The 9234-nt window shown below is 37.0% G+C and overlaps 1 protein-coding gene across 5 annotated transcripts in view; it reads left to right on the top strand.

Annotated features, from left to right (window-relative positions):
* The first annotated feature begins 2447 nt into the window (after positions 1-2447).
* The window catches only part of LOC107044755 (protein MTO1 homolog, mitochondrial), a 143889-nt gene continuing 137102 nt past the window's right edge, over positions 2448-9234 (top strand). For 3 of the 5 annotated variants that reach the window (XM_015266782.1, XM_015266778.1, XM_015266779.1), the window contains exon 1: positions 2448-2568. The gene's annotated coding sequence lies outside the window, so the exon portion shown is untranslated. Of the gene's footprint in view, positions 2569-2913; positions 3222-3242; positions 4238-9234 lie in introns of those variants that run through there. The other 2 variants (XM_029126571.1, XM_015266780.2) reach the window with 2 other exon arrangements.

The raw sequence follows: 9234 nt of genomic DNA, 5'->3' as shown, positions 1-9234 counted from the left end.
ATAGTTAAGAATCAAAATTCCAAAATCGAATTTTCAGTTCTGAAAAAAGTTGATTGAAATTGAAGAAGTCATTAAAAATAATCCAATTGTCTGTTTTAACCCGTCACTAGGCGCGCTATGAGCGATTTCCTCACCAAAATTTTCACTCCATAGGAAATATACCTTACAAGCGTATATTTTGCTGAATTTTTTTATATGCCTCAAGTAACTCTGCTATTTGACTCTCGTGGTGATCAAAGTCATTTATTTGTCAGGGTTGAGTAGAAAAATAATATTTTCTTCGACACAGTCGAAATTTTCCACGTGTTACGGGTACGGCGCTTGCGCCGCAGAACGCCGAATAGCACCGTCTATGGCGATATTTGGCTCTATTATTACGAGAAGCCGATGATCGATTCCCTCATCGCGCGTCTCAAGAACGGTGGTGGAACCGCGCGCCTACTGACGGGTTAAAAAAAGTCGATAGTAAAGAGATCGGTTTGCATAAAATATATTTTTGGCCTCGTCACTCCGACTCTCAACTGTCTCAATTTTCTCTCAAACACAGGAAATTATGGAGCCCTGGCCAGCCACTAAAAAACTCTTGTTTTTTTTTTAAACTTACTAATCACATCCCATCAATTCCCGTCCCACGTGACGGGAACCACCACTACACCTCCATGTAGCATATCATCAAACTTACTAATCACATCCCATCAATTCCCGTCAATTCCCGTCCCACGTGATGGGAACCACCACTACACCTCCATGTAGCATATCATCAAACTTACTAATCACATCCCATCAATTCCCGTCAATTCCCGTCCCACATGACGGGAACCACCACTACACCTCCATGTAGCATATCATCAAACTTCGTTGATAAACGTTGATAGTCTAACTATCAACTTGGTCCGCCAAGGATATCCCTATAATTTCCTCGAAAATCGGAGAATTTTCCTAGAATTTTTTAGAACGTTCTCGAACACCTTAAAATTTCCTCGATTTTTTTTTGAAAATTCGAGATATTGTTACAGGAGAGGGTGGGGCAATATGGACACCAGATTTAAACAACGAGTTGAAATTGATCAAATCTACTCTTCTGACTTCATTTGAAGGTCATAAAAACCAACACATTCTCATAAGACTGCGTCATAAAAAAACAGGGTAAAATGGACACCTCGATTTCTTCCTCAATTTTGTATGTTTCAACAATTTTATTCAATTTCTGAAACACTAGTCATGATTGCGATTTTCAAATTGAAAAAAAAAATTATTTTTGACGTTCGTCGTGGGTGGTGGTAAATCAAAATTTTCCTTGCTCATTTATCCTCCTCTCCGCCTATTGTTTTATGGTGATTTCCTCTGTGAGTAGAAAAGTAGGCATCTTACAAATTTTGCAAATGAACAAAAGGTCAGATGAGTTGCACGCCCTACTCATCTGACCTTTTGTTCATTTGATCACCAAATTGATCATTGGAAAAAAATTAATAATTTCAAAGTTATTTCAAGAGTAAAACAGGAAATTCAAAGCTACTGTATATTTCAAACTTCAATGTAAAATTTAATAGAGTCAAAGGTTGTTTGCTAATAACTTTCCCAACTCTAATTTTTCTTTATAAAAAGATACCGACGAGATTTTATTGGAAACTGTCCTTTGAAAATTTTCTTTATTTTTTAATAGGACCAAATTTTTCAGATGTCTATTTTACCCCACTCTTGAATAATTTCTCAGTTGTGGACTTTGCCAAGAAGCAATTTTTAAAAATCAATTATTGAAAATGTTTTGAGTGTTCATTTTAGTTCCGTCCATACAGATTTAGTAGGTGTCCATAATGCCCAATGAAACGATTTTCAAAATTTTGAATTAAAAAAAAAAATTCGCAAATTTTTAAGTGTCCATTTTACTCTTATTGTCCATATTACTCCACCCCCATCTAATTTTTTCCAAAACCGGAGAATTTTCCTAGAATTTTCTGGAAAACCCAAGAATTATCTAGAACTGCTCGAAAACCCAAGCTTTTTCTGGAATTTTCTACAAAACTGAAGAATTTCTTTGAATTTTCCAGGGAATAGGAAAATTTTCTCGAAAACCTAAAAAATTTCTCGAACGTGCTCGGACACCCTAGAATTTCCTCGAATTTTGCTTGAAAACTCTAAATATCCTTATAATTTTTTCGAAAATAGGAGAATTTTCCAGAGTTTTCTCAAAAACCGGAGAATTCTCTCGAAAATCGAAAATATTTCTCGAAAACTTCATAGAAAACATGAGAAGATCTACCGGAAAAAATAACGAACAGAATAAGAAACGAAAACTGCGGTGCCCCTTCCAAGCCCCACTTTTATATGTCACCCTGCTTTCCTGCCATTCCCGCAGTTACCGACATAGCTATGATCCGGATAAAGCTTCTTGCTTTGATCGCAAACTGGGGGGGCGTAAAATCGCCACTCGGGAAAAAATCGTTCCAGATCCCTCCATCCGGGCAATTCCAGTGTGTAGTGAAAATCGGGCAAAACAACGCCGTACACTTGGCAAACAAATTAGCTATTTTCTAAAACTAGTGCGTGCAGTCATTAAGAAATAATTAGGTAAATTTTCTAAAATCTTTTTTACAATTTAGAAAATAGCAATTAATTAATAGTCATTAAAAAATCGTCCGACCGTACACTTGGCAAAAATTAATAAAAATAACGAAGTTTCAACTCTAATCGATGCAAAATCATTTGGGAATTGTAGGGAAATAGTTTTTCCTCTGTGGAAAAGTGGCATTATATCGATAATCAATGGAAACAAAATTTCATTGGTGTATTTCTACGTGACCGTCTCCACCTATGCCAATGGTACTGTGGAAGGGGATTAGGATTATAGGTTAGGGCATTCTGTCATAACATGGCACTGTCAATTTCCAATGAGGAACCAAAAGGATTTCTTAGATGAGCCAGGCACAACCAGCTCAGCGAGTTCAAGAGGATATTTGTGAGTTATGCCTAGAGGTCAACAAGAAGGGGCTCCCGAGCTTGAAAGCATATTGCCAACTCTTAGGAAAACTCATGATGCTTCTTAGAAGAGAGGAACCAGTTTCAGGGACGCCCACTGTCATAAGGACCTTTATGAATACACACATTAGGCTTGAATTGAGTCTTCAAGATATCAAGAGCATAATCAGCATATTATTGCTGGTGGCCGAACTGCAGAATCTTCAGAGTCAGGGGGAGGATCGAACGATTGAAATTAAGTCCAGGTAAAGGATCTGTTTGTCAGAGCTATTTGTGAATCGGTAGCCATTGCGATCATAACTCTTCCTTTTGAAGCATAATATGCTTTGGACAACATTTCTGGAGTGACTCGTGGCATCAGGAGACCCAATGTAGGAAATTAATTGAAGTGAGAGGGAGTATTGAAAATAACTTCACTAAAACAATCCTTTTCAAATTTTAATTTTAATTTTGGTGTATTATGGAACTGGTTGACAATTAAAAGTAATAATGAATGCAAACATAAAATAGTGATTTCAATGAATAATTGAAAGATATATCTCCAAGTGCTCTCGCCCGTGTTGCTGGGCGAAGTGACTTGATCTCCACTTCCTAGTGGAGATCTCCAACGCTGCATTAGTCATTTGTTCAGCCTAACGATCCCGGCCTGCGACGCCAAGGTATAAAATGCCTCTCAAAATGTTTATTTTATATGCTGGTGGTCGTCCGCATATAAGGGCGACTTTGTTCCAATTCCATGGAAAGACCTCTGATGACGCCTTGGAAAATTTTTCCCCACACCGAGCTTCAAAAAGCATCGGCCGAAAGTTAATTTCTTAAGGAGAAGGAGGGGGATGCTTAATTCTTATTTTAGTGCTAAGTTCAAGAGGATGCATCAGGAAGGAAAAAGGGATGGCAATGATGGTCCTGAAGATCATTCCAGCTCTGAAAAATCCTTCAGCACCTTTTGCTGAGTTCACCAAGGTGTTCTTCATGAATACCGGGATGTTGAAAACGCAGAATGTTTGGATAATGACTCAATATAAGAATATTAAGCTGAGAGTGACTGATGGGAGAGACAAACCGAATGAGGACGAGAGTATGGCGCTTCCTGTGGTGAAGAAACCCCGCATGGAAGTGACTTTTGGTGGTAACAATTTAACGGTGGACTATCCGGCGGACAATAATGAGAGACAGCAGAGTGGCGCGATCGATATCGTGAGGGTGCTCAAGAACAGCCCCATGAAGTTAGCAGACCAGGGTCATCAGATCGCGTCGGCAAGTATGTCAAAAATACGGGGTTTTTATGGGCTTTTTTTCTACAGAAAAATTAAATTTTCTGCTTAAATATTTTGGCCAAAAAATCGATTTTTGAGTTTGGGGTGTTAAGCTAGCAGACCAATGGGATAAAATCGGGATAATTCGTGTACAATGGCAAAGAATTAAATACGAGTTAATTTTCTGCAAGAAAATAATTTCATTTTTCCGGAATTTTCCCCGAATTTTCAAGGACCTCAAATGGGGGTCAAATAAGGGTAGGGGCAAAGCGGGTTGCTCTGACCCTAGCATCGCTGGACATGTTCGAGAAAATATGTGCTTTTATTTGACGTCTATTCAAAATTTTCGGCTTAAATATTTTGGCCAAAAAAATGGATTTTTGAGTTTGGGGTGTGAAGCTAGCAGACCATTGGGGTCGAATCAGGATAATTCATGCACAATGGCAAAGAATTGAATACGGGCCAATTTTCTGCAAGAAAATAATTTCATTTTTCCGGAATTTTCCCCGAATTTTCCTCAAATGGACCTCAAATGGGGGTCAAATAAGGATAGGGGCAAAGCGGGTGGCTCTGACCCTAGCATCGCTGGACATGTTCGAGAAAATGTGCTTTTATTTGACGTCCATTCAAATTTTTCTGCTCAACTATTTTGGCCAAAAAAATCGATTTTTGAGTTTAAGGTGTTAAGCTACCAGACCGATGGGGTCGAATCGAGATAATTCGTGCACAATGACAAAGAATTAAATACGGGCTAATTTTTCTGCAAGAAAATAATTTCATTTTTCCGGAATTTTTCCCGAATTTTCAAAGACCTCAAATGGGGGTCAAATAAGGGTAGGGGCAAAGCGGGTTGCTCTGACCCTGGCATCGCTGGACATGTGCGGGGAAATATGTGCTCCTATTTGATGTCCATTCAAAATTTTGTGCTTAAATATTTTGGCCAAAAAAAAGTTTTTTAAGTTTGGGTGTTAAGCTAGCAGACCAATGGGGTCGAATCGGGAGGATTCGTGCACAATGGCAAAGAATTAAATACGGGCTAATTTTCTGCAAGCAAGAAATTTCCTTTTTCCGGAATTTTCCCCGAATTTTCAAGGACCTCACATGGTCAAATAAGAGTAGGGGCAAAGCGGGTTGCTCTGGCTCTAGCATCGCTGGACATGTTCGGGGAAATATGTGCTTTTATTTAAAGTCCATTCAAAATTTTTTACTTGAATATTTTGGCCAAAAGAAAGATTTTAGTTTGGGGTGTTAAACTAGCAGACCAATGGGGTCGAATCAGGATGATTCGTGCACAATGGCAAAAAATTAAATACGGGCTAATTGTTTGCAAGAAAATTTCATTTTTTCGGAATTTTCTCCGAATTTTCAAGGACCTTAAATGGGGGCTAAATGAGGGTAAGGGCATTTTGAATGGACGTCAAATAGGAACACATATTTCCCCGAACATGTCCAGCGATGCTAGGGTCCGAATAATCCGTTTTGCTCCTACCAGTGTTGACATGTGCCGTCCGAAGTTTGTCATTAGATGGAGTGGAAGAAATCTACTTTTCCAGCTGTGAAATCACCAGATTTTTTCCCTCCATTTGAAAATACCAAATTTCGTATATTATCGTTTATCCTTAATTTTATAAAATTTCTATTCAGAGAAAACAATTTTAAATAATGTTAAACTCATAAATAAAATTAAACTTATTCATCGAATCAAAAGACTTCAGAATACTCATACTCTCATCCTTTCACTGAAGATTCAAATTTTTTAATTTTGTAAATTAGTCAGTATCTCAGTGTCTAATTGATAATCTTCTTCCCAGCTGGATCACAAGCGAGTTCGTTCAATGCTTTCTCGAAAGCATATCCCAAGTACGGGTTTGGGTCCGAATGCTTGGAGATATCGTCTGTGAAGATATTAATCGTCGCTGTTGGGATAATGATTCGGGAGACAATTGTTTTAACCAGGTTCTTAAGATCGTCAATTTCTTTAGCGGATCAGCTGATTGAGCTTCGAATACTTTCATCATCCATTATCATCCTCAACCACTAGTTTAAACCATTCATGCATATTTTTTATTTAATTCTTAGCTCGAGCGGTGATCTGGGTAAAATTGAAAATATGGAGACCGAATCCAGGTGAAACTTTATCTGAAGTTGATGAAGGTTTTTCAAACGAGTCTATGCGTATGTGTTTTGATATTATTTGCCCTCGAATTCGATAAACGAGATAAGTTTAATTCATTTATCTATTTTGGAAAATTTTAGTGTCTGACGAAGAACTCGGCCCAGCTTTCGTGGAGATCACCGTTCGAAATGACTAAGAAGGATATTATGTTTAATTGAACCATTTGTTCGTGAAAAAAAAATCTCTTCCCTGGAAAAAAAGCATTTTCCACTGTTCTCATGGTTCCATTGAATATCACCAGTTTTGTCACCGCGTCGACGACCTGAAATTCCTGTCACCAGATGCCCATATGAAATCACCAGATCTGGTGATAAAATCACCGACCTGGCAATCATGGAGAATAGAGACCTATTCTCCATGCTGGCAATACTGGCTCCTACCCTCATTTGGCCCCCATTGGGCGTTCTTGAAAATTGGGGGAAAATTTCGGAAAAATAAAAGTATTTCCTTGCAGAAAATTAGCCCGTATTTAATTCTTTGCCATTGTACACGAATTATCCTAATTCGACCCCATTGGTCTGGTAGCTCAACACCCCAAACTCAAAAATCGATTTGTTTGATCAAAATATTTAAGCAGAAAATTTTGAATGGACGTCAAATAGGAGCACATATTTCCACGAACATGTCCAGCGATGCTAGAATCCGAGGAACCCGTTTGGCTCCTACCCTCATTTGGCCCCCATTTGAGGTTCTTGAAAATTCCGGAAAAGGGACATTCCACGCTATTTCGATCAAGAAAAAATGCATGTTTTTTTTTCCTGTGATAATTTGACATATTGGGAGGGGCCGGTAGAGATATCATTTTCTGGAAAAAAAAAATGAAAAAAATTNCATTCCACGCTATTTCGATCAAGAAAAAATGCATGTTTTTTTTTCCTGTGATAATTTGACATATTGCGAGGGGCCGGTAGATATCATTTTCTGGAAAAAAAATGAAAAAAATTTTTTTTTGAAATTTTTATGGCTAGTCACAATTTTGGCATACTGAAAAACACTTTTTTTTTAGACCTCGTAACTCAGCAAATATGCATTTTATGGAAAAAATGTAAAAGGTCTTTTTCGTTGGGAAAGGATGAATTTCTATCTAGAAAAAAAAAACGGTAGGAAAAAGTCAATGTTTATGAATTTTTTTAACAACAAATTGATTTGTTTATAAAAAAAAATATGCTGACATAGAGCTAAAAATCTGAAAAAAATATATGATGTAGCACATGTCTTCCTGAGTTTTATGCAATTTTTTTGGCGAGGTACCACTCAATAGTTCATGAGCTATGATTTTTTTTATGAACAAAGTCCCATTTTTCTTGAATACCATTGACGTGGTAAATTTGGAAATTCATCGAATACACTGTTTATGGGAAGAGTAGAAGAATAGTTGTCTGTTGGGAAGAGGTGAATTATTATACACAATCAATTTGAGTGAGAAAATAACAATTATTATTTAATTTTTATTATAAACTAATTATTTTTGGAAAAAAAATTATGATGTCTTAATGCAAAAATTTGAGAAAAAATCAGGTTACAGAGAATAATCAGTCACACAAGGATGGAATAGTTCGNTAATGCAAAAATTTGAGAAAAAATCAGGTTACAGAGAATAATCAGTCACACAAGGATGGAATATTTCATTCAATTTCTATTGTACATTTCTAAATAATTAAATAGTTCATTAAATAGCTAAGGGTGCTGTTCATCGTCGTGCTCTCTTGTTGTTCCTTCTGCCGGGATTCTGAAATTTGATTTCAAAATATAATTGACTCCTGTATGACACTTACTTCTCTACACAATGATCTTCATAGTCCTGATCTAATGAATAAAGTCTACATCTAATTTTGTGGGAATTGGGAATTGGAACAAAAGAATGGAACTTCCGTGTTCCAGAGATAGTGATTGCATTTTTGAAGCGTGATTCCAAGGCAGTTTCCTCTGCCATGTGCTCTTCATTGGTGCAGTAAATTGTATTTATACCATTTATTGACTTTACAGCGAAATCGTACAAGTGTCTACAAGTAGTAATTTGCCCAAAATCTGGACGCTGTAGACTTGCACGAGTCGCTGCTCTTTTGACAGTGCCGCCAAGTCCATCACACGGAGACTTTCCGTGGGATGTTGCAAAAAAATGCCACTCGGCAGCAATGCCAAAATCTTCTAAATGATGCGACAGATCGATAAAGTTCTTTTTATTTTTGTATTGCGCACTGGCACCGTCGGAAAAGTAAGTAATTTTCGTCATTTTTGAGTATTTTCGCTTCAAATCTGCAATCACTTTCTTGTGGAACAAGTTTACGGCTACGGTGTCATGATTGAGGGATTCACATATGATAACAAAACTGTCATGCTTCAGTCCTGTACTGTCTCGATGATGTCGAATCAAATTTCAGAATCCCGGCAGAAGGAACAACAAGAGAGCACGACCATGAACAGCACCCTTAGCTATTTAATGAACTATTTAATTATTTAGAAATGTACAATAGAAATGTAAATGTACAATAGAAATTGAATGAAATATTCCATCCTTGTGTGACTGATTATTGTCTGTAACCTGATTTTTTCTCAAATTTTTGCATTAAGACATCATAATTTTTTTCCAAAAATAATCAGTTTATAATAAAAATTGAATAATAATTGTTATTCTCTCACTCAAATTGATTGTGTATAATAATTCACCTCTTCCCAACAGACAACTATTCTTCTACTCTTCCCATAAACAGTGTATTCGATGAATTTCCAAATTTACCACGTCAATGGTATTCAAGAAAAATGGGACTTTGTTCATAAAAAAAATCATAGCTCATGAACTATTGAGTGGTACCTCGCCAAAAAATT

Source organism: Diachasma alloeum, unplaced genomic scaffold (genome assembly GCF_001412515.2).
Source record: "Diachasma alloeum isolate Michigan unplaced genomic scaffold, Dall2.0 Dall_scaffold_00796, whole genome shotgun sequence".
Classification (NCBI taxonomy): Eukaryota; Metazoa; Arthropoda; class Insecta; order Hymenoptera; family Braconidae; genus Diachasma; species Diachasma alloeum.
Note: the sequence above shows the minus strand (reverse complement) of the source record. Positions and strands in the feature narration are given on the sequence as shown.